This window comes from Hypanus sabinus, chromosome 2, assembly GCF_030144855.1.
Source record: "Hypanus sabinus isolate sHypSab1 chromosome 2, sHypSab1.hap1, whole genome shotgun sequence".
Taxonomy (NCBI): Eukaryota; Metazoa; Chordata; class Chondrichthyes; order Myliobatiformes; family Dasyatidae; genus Hypanus; species Hypanus sabinus.
This window is the reverse complement of record NC_082707.1, coordinates 95,508,302-95,522,745: the sequence shown is the minus strand read 5'-3', so window position 1 is coordinate 95,522,745 and position 14,444 is coordinate 95,508,302. Positions and strand designations below refer to the sequence as shown.

Sequence of the window (14,444 nt, the reverse complement as noted above, 5' to 3'; positions counted from 1 at the left end):
TATTAATGCAATTACAAAGGAGGCACATCCGTGGCAACATTTCATAAGGACTCTGAGGAGATTTGTTACGTTACCAAAGCCTCTGACAAATGTTCACCCTCGTACTGTGGAGAGTGTTCTAACTGGTTGCATCACTGCCTGGTGTGGAGGGGCTGCTGCACAGGATCAGAAAAAGCCAGTACCATCATGGGCACTAGCTCCCCCAACGTCCAGGATATTTTCATGAGGCGATGCCTCAAAAAGGTGTCATCCATCATTAAGGACTCTCATCACTCAGGGCATGCTCTCAGATAGGAGATCTAAGGGCATGAAGCCACCCACTCAACGTTTTAGGAACACAGCTTCTTCCCCTTTGCTATCAGATTTCTGAACGGACATTGAACCAACCCGTGAACTATCGTTGTTCTCTTTATGCACTACTTAATTAATTTTAAATATACTTTATTGTAATTTATAGTTTTTTCTATGCATTGCACTGTCCTGCTGCTGCAAAACATCAAATTTCATGACATGTTGGTGATATTAAACCCCATTCTCAAAATAACCACAGTGGACCATGGATAAAAAGAGATCAAAATAGAAAACGCTGGAAATACTCAGCAGGTTGTGCAGCATCTTCTGGTAGAAGAAACTGCAAAACTTTTGTCAGAGCTGGCGAAGGTTTCTGCTTTGACTTCAGATTTCGAGCATCTACACCTTTTTAGTTTTCATTCGTAACTAAGCAGAGTCTGTGTGTACTTGGGTGGCATCTCTTCAGGTTTCTACTGGTCATGATGTTGTGGGGGAACGACACGCTGAATTTCAGTTTGAGGGAAGAGCGCGTTATCCAGATGAGTGTGCCATTCATACAATGGCCAGAGAGGGCGCCACATCCCTGTGAGAACAAGCGCTACGCTGGTGTGCCGTTGTGCATTCTGGGAAATGTAGTCAATTTGAATGAGAGACGCTTATGCTCGGAATCGAAGGTCTGAGAATGGACTGCATCTCCCGAAATGCAATGGGATTGTGGTTGGTCTGAGACGGGACGAGAGCTGGTGAAAGGAGGAGCTGGATTTTGGGTCGGACCCAGTCAAGGACTGCCCCTTTCCCCACCCTTTCCTTTCCTGGGCCGTGCCGGGCCTGGCTGCGGCTTGACTTCCGCTTCCCTCCGCCATTCGGTGGCGGTTTACCCTGTGTGTTCGTGTCGGTCTGTCCGTTCGCAGGAATCTGGAGCAGCTCAGCCCAAGCTGCCGGAGCGTCGGCCCTACACACCGGGTGAGTGTGCGCTGTTGCAGCGAGGCTCCGGCGGCTTGTTTTGCCCCGACCGGCACCTGCTGCCTTTGAGTGAAAGATGTCGGGGACAGAGAGGGGGTTAGTCTCAGAATGCGGCACTAACTGGACGGGTGGATAGGCATGTGAGGGGGCCGGGTGGTGCCTGCAACCAGTGTTTGTTGCTGGAAGAAGGAAGCGGGGTTCTCCAAGTTCCGAGCAGGAGGAAGAGAGAGGAAAAAGGGGTGTGGATGTCCGAAGGCGGAGGAGAGATTGCGGGTGAGAAGCATGGGAAGTGGAAGGGGTACAGGTGGTCGAGGATGGGGCGGGCATGCGACGGCGGAAGATTTGGAGAGGGGCGGCCGAGGGGGTTGCGGGTGGCAGAGGAGGAGTGGGGGCACAGGTGTCCGAAGAGTTTACAGGTGGTCAAAGAGGAGGGGGTGAGGGAGCCGAGGGGGGGGGGGAATAGCGTCCAAAAAGGAAGGGGATCACCTGAGCGGAGGAGGGGCCGCGGGTTCCCTCGGGTGGAGGAAATGGGGGAGCAGGTGTCCGAAAAGAAAGAGTGAGGGCTGCAGGTTAGTTTGCCTGAGGACGGGAGGAAGGGGTGCAGACACTGAGGATGGTGGAGGAGGGGGCATGGGTGCGGGTGCCTGAAGTGGCAGAAGAGGTGGTACAGTCTCCCAAGGGTGGTTGAGGTGGGGGTGAGTGTGGAGGAGGTGGGAGAGCAGGTGTTCAAAAAGATAGAAGGAAGGGTACACCTGACCAAGGAGGAGGAGTGGGCACGGGTGCCCCAGGCTGGGAAGGAGGGGTGTGTGGGTGTACGAAGATGGGGGAGGAGGAGTGGTTATGGGTGCCTTAATGTGGAGGAGGATGATAGATTACTGGTGGCCAAGGGTGGGGGAGAGACCATGGCTGTCCGAAAAGAAAGGGGTACAGGTGACTTAAGGAGGTGGAGGGTCAAGGGTGACTGAGGGCAAGGATGTGGAGGGGGAATGGACATCCAACAGCAGGGGAATTGGAGTGGGGGTGCAACTACAAGGGCAGCAGCGATTACATGGTTGGGGGAGGGAATCTGTGACATTTCTTGATATTACAACATTGGAAAAGTTTTGTGTCATTATGTGATGGGTGATGTTGAGAGATTTCTGTGATTTGAGCAAATGAAGATTTTGTCAAGAAATTATTTTGTTGGAAAGCTGAAGCAGGTCACTAACCGGTGAGTGAGGGTTTCGGATCAGGAAACATAAAAAATGCTATCCTTCAGCATGACTCTATGCCCTTATTTTAGTTACAGGTAGAATGTACACGGTAAAGCAGTGAGGTTTATATTGGGCATGTAATTGTATTTATAGCACTGTATTCGGTCATGGAGTTGAGCAAAGGTTTTGTGTTTGGTCATAGCTAGTGGTGAAGGATTCCAATTCAGCACGCAAGCTTGAACTTGTACTCACTCGTTTTAGTTTCTCAAAGTTCCATGGGTCTGCTCTTCAAAGTACAAGGATATAAGAACAATGGGACTGAAGTGTGTGTGTTCCCCAATTGCAATAAACAGGTTGATTTGCTTTCATCAAGACGCGCCTGGATGCATTAAATAAAAGAACGATCCTGCATTTATACAGAAATAACTGCTTAAATAGGATCTTATTGTTATGAATGGAAACTTATTGTTAATGCGATAACTCACAAACAACAAGGGAAGTAATGTTTTGTATTTTGTTGCTGTTAGTTGAATGGTCGATGATGGCCGGTATTATGATAGTGCATGCTGCTTTATCGTGTGTTATGGAACCTTGAATATCCATTTGACTGAGCAGTTTAATATTGCACTGTGAAATGAATCACTACCATTGTAGCATTGTTTCAATACCACAGTGTGTCAATAAAATTAATGCTTGAGCCAAGATCTTCTGTTTCAGAGGTAAGTAGTGTGGTCTCAACCAAGATGGTATTTTTATTTTCATCATTTGAATATCTTCTACATTTGTGTGCTAGTCTGCTCTTGTGCATTAAACGGTTTTTGGAGACTCTTATTTGTGAATTAGTAATGTTGAGTATAAGAGGTAGCCTAGTTGGAGAGAGCACCACTTCTGCAGTAATTGATTGTAAGGCTCAATCTTTGGTCTGTTACAAAAGCAAAATATAGATGCTGAAATTTGGAATAATAATAAAAAAAATGTTGAAAATATTCTGCAGATCAAGCAGCATCTCTGGTGAAACAATTGCCATTCAGGTTGGCCTATAGACATATATCAGAATGCATCTGTATCCTGGATGATAATGAATTATAACATCTCACATTAGCTCTTTTAGTCCGTAATCTGCTGACAACCAGACCAATGGTGTTAAGATCTGACGACCAAGTAAAATGTAAGAGGTCCAGGTACAACCTTTGGAATGCTGTCTTACGTGAGAAATGGCAATTCTGGACCAAACTTGAATCACAGATGGATGTTGCACAGTTGTTGCAGGGCTTGGATGCTGCCACCTCTTACAAAGTGAAACCAAAATAATTTGTGACGACATTTTTGCTCGCAGATGAGCTTGATACCTCTTATGCGTGCTTTGACTTACAAACTCCCAAAGTCCCTGACGAACCTGTAATTTCAGTCTCTGAGTCAGCCCTGACAGCATCCTTCAGGAGTGTGAACCCCCAGAAAGCATCTGGCCCAGACAGTAAACTTTTGAAGACTCATGCGAATCAACTGACTGGCATCTTCATTGATACCTTGAACCCCTTGCTTCAGTAGTCAGAGGTACCCACCTGATTCAAGCAGGCTTCAATCATACTGTTAGCCAAAAAGAATGTGGTAATCTACCTCAATGACTATCGTCCAGTGGCACTTACCTCCACTGTGATGAAGTGCTTTGAGAGGTTAGTGATGAAACGTATCAACTCCTTCCTGAGGTTTGACTTGGATCTGTCTCCCATCACAGCAGATTCCATCTTATTGGCTCTTCACTCAACCTTGGAGCTCTGGTCAGTGAAGATGTTCTTCATTCAACACGATCATCCCCTCAAAAGTAATCAATCCATTCTGACACCCAGGCCTCACTTGCAGACCCCAGTCAGTTTGGATTTGTTAATTGACATACAGCGTGGAGTAGGCTTTCTGACCCTTTGAGCTGAGCTGCACAGCAATCCCCAGTGTAATCCTAGCCTAGTCATGGGACGATTTACAATGAGCAATTAATCTGCCAAACAGTACGGCTTTGGAATGTATGAGGAAACTGGAGCCCCCGAAGGAAACCACGCTGTCATGGGAACACAGAGCCAGCGGCAGGATTGGCAACAACATCTCCACGATCACCATCAGCACAGGTGAACCACAAAGCTGTGTGCTTAGCCACCTGCTCGACTCATTTTATACTTGTAACTGTGAGACTAAGCGCAGCTCCAACCCCCATATTTAAGTTTGCTGACGATACCACTGTTGTTGGCTGAATCAAAGATGGTGACGAATCAGCTTATCAAAGGTCCAGCTTAGTGTCAGAGGCATGTATACAATGTATGTCCTTAAATGTTTTTTCTTCGCAAACATCCAAGAAGACAGAGAAATGCTGCAAAGAAAGAACAACAGATAAACATAGGAACCCCAAAGTCCCTTCCCTCAGCTCTCCTGCCTCCCACACGTAAGTGGCAGTGAGCACCAATCCCCCTCCCCCATCAGCAAGCGTTGGTGCCGCACCAAGCACGAGCAAAGCACAGACCTGCTTGTAGTTCAAGTCAAGTTTATTGTCATTTTGACCATAGACTGCCGGTACGGTACACAGTAAAAACGAAACAACATTCCTCCAGGACTCTGGTGCTACAACACAAAACTACACTAGACTATGTGAGACAGCACAAGGCTACACTAGACTACATAAAACAACATAAAAACTGCACTAGACTACAGAGCTGCACAGGACTACATAAAGTGCATAAAACAGTGCAGGGCAGTACAATAATTAATAAACAAGGCAATAGGCACAATAGAGGACAGATTTCAATATAATAATAAATGATATGGATGTCAGTCCAGACTCTGAGTATTGAAGAGTCTGATGGCTTGGGGGAAGAATCTGTTGCACAGTCTGGTTGTGAGAGCCCGAATGCTTCAGTACCTTTTGCCAGATGGCAGGAGGGAGAAGAGTTTGTGTGAGGGGTGCGAGGGGTCCTTCACAATACTGTTAGCTTTGCGGGCGCGGCGTGTGGTGTAAATGTCTGTAATGGCGGGAAGAGAGACCCCGATGATCATCTCAGCTCACTATCCGCTGCAGGGTCTTGCGATCCAAGATGGTGCAAATCCCGAACCAGGCGGTGATACAGCTGCTCAGGATGCTCTCGATACAACCCCTATAGAATGTGGTGAGGATGGGTGGTGGGGGGGGGAAATGGACTTTTCTCAGCCTTCACAGAAAGTAGAGACACTGCTGGGCTTTCTTGGCTATGGAGCTGGTATTGAAGGACCATTACCCCAAACACTTCATGTTTCATCTGGCACTCAACATCCCACAAGCTCTCTCTCCCTAATAAGGAGAAAGATGTCTCCATTTTCCCAGCAATTGGGGAGACATAACAAGCAACTTGCTGGTATATGATGTTAAAAGTTCGTTAATTCACTTTTTTTGAGCTATGGGCCTGCAAAGATCCCGGGTCTTTGGGCCCACAGCGGATATCCCGAATCCCCTGACAACACACAGTTTTCCTGCCGTGACGCTGACCCTCGATCCACCTGTCTCCAGAGCCCCGAGATCTTAGGCTTCGGAATTTGAGCCAAACTCTCAGGCTGAACAACATCCAGAACTGAAACCCCGAGAAGGGGACCCATTCCCTCAAAGAACCAAAGTCAGCGTGTAACTCCAGATCAGGGTCTTCAAAAGAACCTTGAAAGGGAAAAATAAAAATATTAAAGATGGAAATGGAGCTGTTTCCAAAGGTGCAAGCAAAGGAATCACCATTTAGCACCATCTTAACTTTGCTCCGCCTTTATATAAGTGAAAGATTAAAAATCTGGCTGAATGGTTCCACAGCAATAAAGTCTCACTAGATGACAGCAAAACCAAAGAGCTGATGTTGTCTACAGGAGGAGGAAACCAGAGATCCCCGAGCCAGTCCTCTTCAGGTCTTCAGTGGTGGAGCTGGTCAGCAACTACAAATTCTTCTGTGTTATCATTTCAGAGTATCTGTCATGGTTGCAGCCTATAAGTAAGTGCAATTACAAAGAAGGCACGGCAGTGCCTCTACTTAGGAATTTGAGATGATTTATCATGTCATCTAAAACTTTGACAAACTTCTGTAGATATGTGGTGGACAATGTACTGACTGGTTGCTTCACGGCCTGGTATGGAAACATCAATGTCCTTGAATGCAAAAGCCTACAAAATGTAGTGCATATGGCCGTGGCCATCACAGGCAAAGCCCTCCCCACCATTGAGCAGTTTGACATGGAGTGCTGTCCCAGGAAAGCAGCATCCATCATCAAGGACCCCCACTGCTCAGACCATGCTCTCTTCTCACTGCTGCCATTAGGAAAGGGGGTATGAGAGCTTCAGGTCCCACAGCACCAAGTTCCTGTGATTCAGGAGCAGTTATTCTCTCTCAACAATCAGGGTCTTGAATCCGTGTGGATAATTTCACTTACCCCAACATTGAACTGATTCCACACACAATCTTCTCTCCTTTGGCTGTTCATCGATTTCAATGTTGACTGAGGCCTGGACAAGGTTGTATGGAAGACCAGCAGTTGCCCATGCTGTAAGTCTCCCCTCTCCACGCCACCAGTGTTATCCAAGGGAAGGGCACTAGGCCGATACAGCTTGGCACCTGTGTCATCGCAGAGTAAGTGCCTTGCTCAAGGACACAACACGCTGCCTCAGCTGAGGCTCGAACGAGCGACCTTCAGACCACTAGGCCAACGCCTTAGCCACTTGGCCACGTGCCAACACGCTATGGACTAATTTTCAAGAATTCTGTAACTCACGTTCTCAATATTTATTACTTATTATTATTTTGTTTTTTTTTCCTTTTTGTACTTGCACAATTTGTTGTCTTTTGCACATTGGTTGTCTGTGTTGCATGCAGTTTATTCTTTGATTCTATTGTTTCTTTTCATTTACTGTAAATGTCTGCAAGAAAATAAATCTCATGGTAGTATACGGTGACATATACGTACTTTGGTAACAAACTTACTTTGAACTTTAAATGAGTCTGTGATGTCCATCCTTGGAAACCAAAGGGGCATGATCTGGTTCAATGACTTGGGTGCATTTTGGTCAGGTATGGGCATGGTTTAAAAACTAGAGCAACTTTGAATCTAAGTGCAGAATGGTATCCCATTGTATCTGTACTGTTTTTAGAGCTATCCAGTTAGTCTTTATTAAACGTTATTCCCTGGAACCTTTTGAGTAAAAATCCAGTTGCGTATGACAGTTCTGTGCTCATTATTCTGCAGCTTGCCATCTCTCATTAGACCTGGATTTGGGTTTGAGGAATATATCACTGTATGAACTAGTGTTGTGGTATGTAGCATACAGGCAGGGATAAGGTTGAATGTTGCAGTGCATAAAAAGAGAAAGCATTCCCCATTGATTAGGGAAGACATGTCATTAGAATTACCTCATTATTACACAGGGTGAAGCAAAGGAGTGTGTCTTTCAGATTGCCTCCAGTCTCTCAACACTACCAGTGAGCAAGCATGAATGTGCTCTACATTGTTTCTTAATTACTGCACTTCCTATAGTCCTGAAATGACTCCAGTTTAAAAGCACTCAATGGCTCCAGAGTGCTTTAGGTGGTCATGAAAGGCTGCTTCCATTGACAATGGATACTATTTTAGAGCTGTGATGGCTCTATAAACCTTAAATCCTTTAGCCTCTCCACAAGTCTCGTAAAGTTTACTAAGTTCTTCTAGCCAGTTTGATTAAGTCCGTAAACTGGCATGATGTGCAGTCTGTTTCTGCGATTTATGTAAAAGTAGTAGTCATCATGGAACTCATGAATGGAAATGAACTGGCTGATGTGAATTGAGGGAATTGAATTGGAGTGGGTGATGGCACTGAACTGGTATAGAGGATGTTGCTGTTTTGACTGAGGTTCAGTAAAAGTAGTGCTTATCACAAATGCAATAATTATCTGCAGGAGCAGAGTTTAGGGTAATTTAAATTGAACCGGAATCACTATCAGCATCAGCGACAGAACAAGCTTCACTTACCTGGCTTGCGAAGGTGGTATATTTACTTTGCTGTGATTAGTTTCTCTGCTGCACCTAATGGGTTTGTTGCTTTGCAATAACAGGAACTGAGGTTCTTTGTTCTGTTCTGTACTTGTGTGGCTTCCTCCTTCAGTTTCCACTGCCTCTTGCATAAGTGGAAAGCTTTTAAGAGTAGAAAGTGCAGGTCAGGACAAATGCTAGTTATTCACCTGGAGAGCCATTGGAAGTTTGCTCAACAGAACCTCCCCACCCCCACTCCCCACCCAACTTTGGACTTTGTCCTGGTTGCTTTTGTTTCCTTAACTGCAGAGCCTTTTTTCTCTACTCCGAGTGAGCTACTTCCTTTTCTCTTCAACTTGAAAGTGGCTTTTGGGAACCTGCTAATACATGTTGAGCCAGGAACTTCTACAGACGAAAAGTTAGTGCTTTCTTGCAGCAGTTAGTTTTCAGACAGCGTTGAAAGCGGAGAATTGTCTGATAACATGAGTCCAGACTATATCCTGTTAGCAGAAAGTTAATTGCAAAATTGTAGTAGTTTGTGCAAGGCCCTTTGAGGTTGCTTTCAGGCCGAGGCTGTGCTACTGTTTTGTAAGGTTCATAAACTGTGATTTACACCTGTAGACTGGTGCCAATGCTTTGTAATTGGGCAAATTGGTAACCTGTTTGCTTTTAATTTGGAATATCAGCCTTGGTTAGTAAGGCAAGGGAATAGAATTAGGTCATCAAGCCTACTCCATCATTCAGTTGTGACTTTTATTTACCCTACCACATTCTCTTGTCTTCTCCCTTAACCCATGTATCAATGAAGAACCCATTGATTTCTGCATTAAATGCACCAAATTACTTGGCCTCTTCAGCCCTGTGTGGCGGTAAATTGCACAAATTTACCAACTGCTGGCTGAAGAATTCCCTCATCATCTCAGTTCTAAGGGGGCGTCTTTGTATCTGGCTGGAAAGAGATCCCTTGCTAGAGCTCATTTCTCCATACCTGGCAGTTTCCCGCCTCCTTTCTTTCAAGTGTCTTTCTAACGTTAAACACTGGCATGTCTTTATTTTACATTAGCAGTTCTTTTTAATCAGTTACAATTCAGTATCTTCTTGGACAAAATAATAGTTTTCTATGAATTAGCCCATTCTTTGAAAGAGTAAAATCTTTCAAGCCTTGTTTTCTGACATTGCTTTCTTCTACCTCTTGAAGGAAGGGTCTCTGTTATTTGCTGCGAGGATATGTAAGTGTAATGCAGTGTGTTATAGTAGCAAATGAATTCAAACAAGGTGATCCCATAGATGGCCACACTGCGACACCCACCTTGTGCAGTTTGGTATTACTTCCTCTGAGGTTATGTTGAGAAATCCTGTTATTCTGAGATGCTCTTTTTGGTCATTAGTTGTTATGTACAGCTGAAGTGTGTAAATAAATTAAGGAATCTAACAGTTCTGTTTGTTAGCAGTTTAGCTTTTCTCAGTGTTTTGCTGCGTGTATATTATGTCTCCTATAATGGATATGCCCAACAATTCCCTATTTAACCCTAGCATTATCATGGGACCAATTAATCTTTGGACTGTAGGAGGACACCAGAGCATCTGGAGGAAACCCATGTGGTCATGGGAGGAACGTACAAACTCCTTACAGGCAGCACTGGAAATTGAACCTGAGGTTACCTGTCTGTAAAGCATTGTGCTAACCACAATGTGTGTGAGTGAAGAAGTATCCTTCTAGGCCAGTTGGCCTTTGATTCATTAAACTGTTGGATTGAATGTACCAGGGTTTTAAACATGAGTCATGATTAGGCTGACACCAAGGGAGTTCTACTCTGTTAGAGATGCTAATCTCATAATAAAATGTGACCCAGTTAACCTGTTTGAATTCTTATCCTCCAACCCCCCCCCCCACTCCATGTCACCTGTGAGTAGTGTATGTAAATGAGTTTGCATGCATATGTGTGGCTGTGTGGGATGCTGTGGTTTCTGCTGTGACAACACGGTAGATTCCAGTTAATTAGGAAACATTGGCTCTACTAAATTTTGGCCCAATTAAGTGGCTACCTCAGTTAGCTGAAGTTTCATTGAAATACTTAAAAAGGTATTTTTAAAAAGAACTACTGTTTAATTAAGCAACAAATTATGTATTTCAATAAAGCACAGGACAAATTAGTACACTATCAGTGCCACTACAGTTCTTTGATTCAGAGAATTGTCATTGTAACATTCAAGTTGATTGTCAATACTTTCTAAATCTTCATAGTTTCTAACTTGTTGAAGTAGTGAAATAGTTTCATTTTCACTCCTGGCCATTTCTGGCATTCCCAAGCCTGGATGGTTGAAAACACAGTGAGCAAAGCAGTTCTGAATTATCTTATTTCTTGCCAACAAAAATCACTGCTTTTTGAACACAAACGCCTGCAGCTGATGCTATTTAAAAACTGTTCGCTTTAAGCACAGTGCAGTATTTTATGGCCACACAAGTGCACACGTTTGACGCTAGTTAAAAATAGTTCAACAGTGCCCTTCCCCAATTAAGTAGCATCATGTCTCAAATAATGAAGCCAATCCCGGCTATTTCCTGTTTTTTAAAGTGCTGTCCCAAATAAGCGACTGCCCTGATTAACCAATGGTCCAATTAACTGGAATCCATAGTACTTTGTTCTTTGAAGAGATGTATTGAAGCAAGTTTTGTAGAAGTAACCAGGAATTTAGGCTTCCACTAAGTATGTGCAGAACAGTCTCATATGAGACCCCTTGAGTATGGGATGTAATTGTCAAATAGGGATGATCTTGGTTGAATGGTTACAATGCAAAAGAAGGCCCCTCAGCTTGTTGAGTCTGTACTAGCTTTGTAAGGATAGTCCAGCTAGTTCTATTCCCTGCAGTCCTGCAAGTCCTTTCCCTTCAAATTGATGCTGCAGTAAGTATCTGAATGATACATTTGGACCAACCTTGAAACTGACCACTCACTTGCTGTGTAAAAATATTTTTCCTCATTTCTCTTTTAGTTCTTTTGTCAAGCACCTTCAGTCTGTTTCTCCTTAACCCCTCTGGCAATGGAAGTTTTTATCTCTGTACTGCCAGTGATGTTTTTAAATACCTGTCTTCGCAACCACCTTTAAGAAGAATAATCCCAGTTTATCCAGTGTTCCCACATAACTGAACACCCTCATCTGTTCTGAGGCGACACTTCACCTGTGAGTCTGCTGGTGTGGTATACAGCGTCCAGTGCTCCCAGTCTGGCCTTTTATATATTGGTGAGACCCAACGCAGACTGGGAGACCATTTAGCTGAACACCCACACTCGGTCCGCCAGAAAAAGCAGGATCTTCCAGCGGCCACACATTTTAATTCCAGGTCCCATTCCCATTCTGATATGTCTATCCATGGCCGCCTCTACTGTCAAAATGAATCCAAACTCAGGTTGGAGGAACAACACCTTATATACCAGCTGGGTTGCCTCTAACCTGATGGCATGAACATTGACTTCTCTAACTTCCATTAATGCCCCTCCTCACCTTCTTGCCCCATCCCTGACATATTCAGTTATTTGCCTGTTCTCCATCTCCCTCTGGTGCTCCCCCCCCCCCTTTCTTTCTCCTGAGGCCTCCCGTCCCATTATCCTTTCCCTTCTCCAGCTCGTTATCACTTTCACCAATCACCTTTCCAGCTCTTAGCTTCACCCCACTCTCTCCGGTCTTCTCCTATCATTTTGCATTTCCCCCTCCCCTCCACTACTTTCAAATCTCTTACTATCTTTCCTTTCAGTTAATCCTGACGAAGGGTCTCGGCCCGAAACGTTGACAGTGCTTCTCCCTATAGATGCTGCCTGGCCTGCTGTGTTCCACCAGCATTTTGTGTGTGTTGTTGTTCCCTCATCTGTTGAATTGTTCTTGTAAATTGCTTCTGCAAAAGCCACCTTATCTTTTGTTAACTTTTTCTTTAATTTTGCTTTTCCACAATTCTTAGCAGCTGACTCTGTGTGGAATTCTTGCACAAGTTCGCTGGCACACTTTTTTGTTCCTTTTCAGGTGAGAAGTAATAAAGATTGCAAACTGCCATCATTTTGTATTAGGCTACTTTGTGCAGATTACTAATGAAATTTTTTGAGAACAATTACATGAATTGGTGAAAGGTTGTGAGTTATTGCTGCCCCTTTTCAGAATCTGAATTGGATTTAATATCACTGGCATATGTCATGAAATTAGTTAACTTTGCAGCAACGGTACAATGCAGTACATAAGAGGAAAAAAACTAAATTACAGTAAAACATATATATTAAATAGTTAAATAAGTAGGGGAAAAAATAGGAAATAAAAAGTAGTGAGGTAATGTTCATGGGTCAACTATCCATTCAGAAGCTGGATGGCAGAGGGGAAGAAGCTACTCCAGAATCGTTGAATGTGTGTCTTCAGGCTCTTATACCTTTTTCCTGATGAGAAGAGGGCATGACCTGGGTGGTGGAGGTCTTTAATGATGGACGCTGCCTTTCTGAGGCACAGCTCCTTTAAGATGACCTGGATACTACGGAGGCGAGTATCCATGATGGAGCTTGCAAATTTTATAACTCTCTGCAGCTTACTTTGATCTTGTGCAGTAGCTCCCTCCCCCACATACCAGACAGTGTTGCAACCAGATAGAATGCTCTCCACAGTACATCTGTAGAAATTTGTCAGTGTTGTTGGTGACATACCAAATTTCCTAAAACTCCAAATGAACTATAGCCACTGTAGTGCTTTCTTTATAGCTGCATCAATATGTTGGGTCCAGATTAGGTCATTGGAGATATTGACATCCAGGAACTTGAAATTGTTCACTCTCTCCACTTCTGATTCCTCTGTGAGGACTGGTGTATATTCCCTCCTCTTACCCTTTCTGAAGTCTACAGTCAATTTTTTGGTCTTACTGATGTTGAGTGCAAGTTTGTTGCTGTGGCACCACTCAACTAGCTGGTATATCTTCCTCTTGTATGCCCTCTATTCACCATCTGTGGTTGTATCATCAGCAGATATATAGATGCTATTTGAGCTGTGCCTAGCCACACAGTCATAGATGGAGAGAGTAAAGCAGAGGGCTGAGCACACATCCCTGAGGTGGGTCAGTGTTGATTGTCAGTAAAGTGGAGATATTATTTCCAATCCACACCTATTGTGGTCTTCTGCTTAATAAGTCGAGGATCCAGTTGCAGAGGTCCGGGATCTGGAGCCTTACAATCAGAATTGTAGAATTGATAGTGCTAAATGCTGAGCTGTCACCAGTAAACAGTATCCTGGCATGCATATTTGTGTTCAGGTGATCCAAGGTTGCATGGAGAGCTTGCGAGTTCACATCTGTGATAGATCTATTGTAGTGAAAGGGAAACTGCAGTGCAACCAGGTTCTTGGGTTGATTCTAGCCATAACCAACCTCCCAAAGCACTTCACGATAGTTGTTAAGGCAGCTCACCCTTCTTTTCTTGGGCACTGGCATAATTGAACTTGTAATTTAGGTGGGAACTTCCAACAGTAAAAATATTTAAAATGTTTTTGAACACTACCATCAGTTGGTTGGCACAGGTTTTCAGAGTCCTGCCAGGTATTCCATCATGGCCTGTTGCCTTGCGAGGGTTCACCCTCTTGGGGAACAGATATTTTGAGATCTTTTGTTCTCAAAAGTATTTAGAATTCTCTTATTGCTTTACTCAATCTGTTAATCTGAAATCAAAACAAAGTAATATACAATGAGACCAGTGAGTCTTTGGAGAGCATGAACAACATGATCCTTTGGGGTATAGCCACATCAGGTGATGTGAGCAGGATCTTTTCAGTAATAGGTTTTAATTTTGTTGTTTAAAAACATGTTATATATGAGGGGAGATCGGGCAGTGCTATCATTCTTTAAAATTCCTTTTTCTGGAATGCTGTACACCAGTGTGCCTGACATTGGGTTTCTTGCATCCAGCTTTCTAGTCAACCTGAAAGTGTTGGGAGGATCAGCCAAGATAGAAAATAAATCCTGTGAGAAATTATTTTTAATTAT

General features: G+C 43.9%; 1 protein-coding gene across 1 annotated transcript in view; it reads left to right on the top strand.

Annotated features, from left to right (window-relative positions):
• Positions 1–1,092: 1,092 nt before the first annotated feature.
• LOC132381254 (serine/threonine-protein kinase PAK 2-like) overlaps positions 1,093–14,444 on the top strand; it is a 90,093-nt gene continuing 76,741 nt past the window's right edge. The window contains exon 1 of the mRNA XM_059950636.1: positions 1,093–1,254. The gene's annotated coding sequence lies outside the window, so the exon portion shown is untranslated. The remainder of the gene's footprint in view (positions 1,255–14,444) is intronic.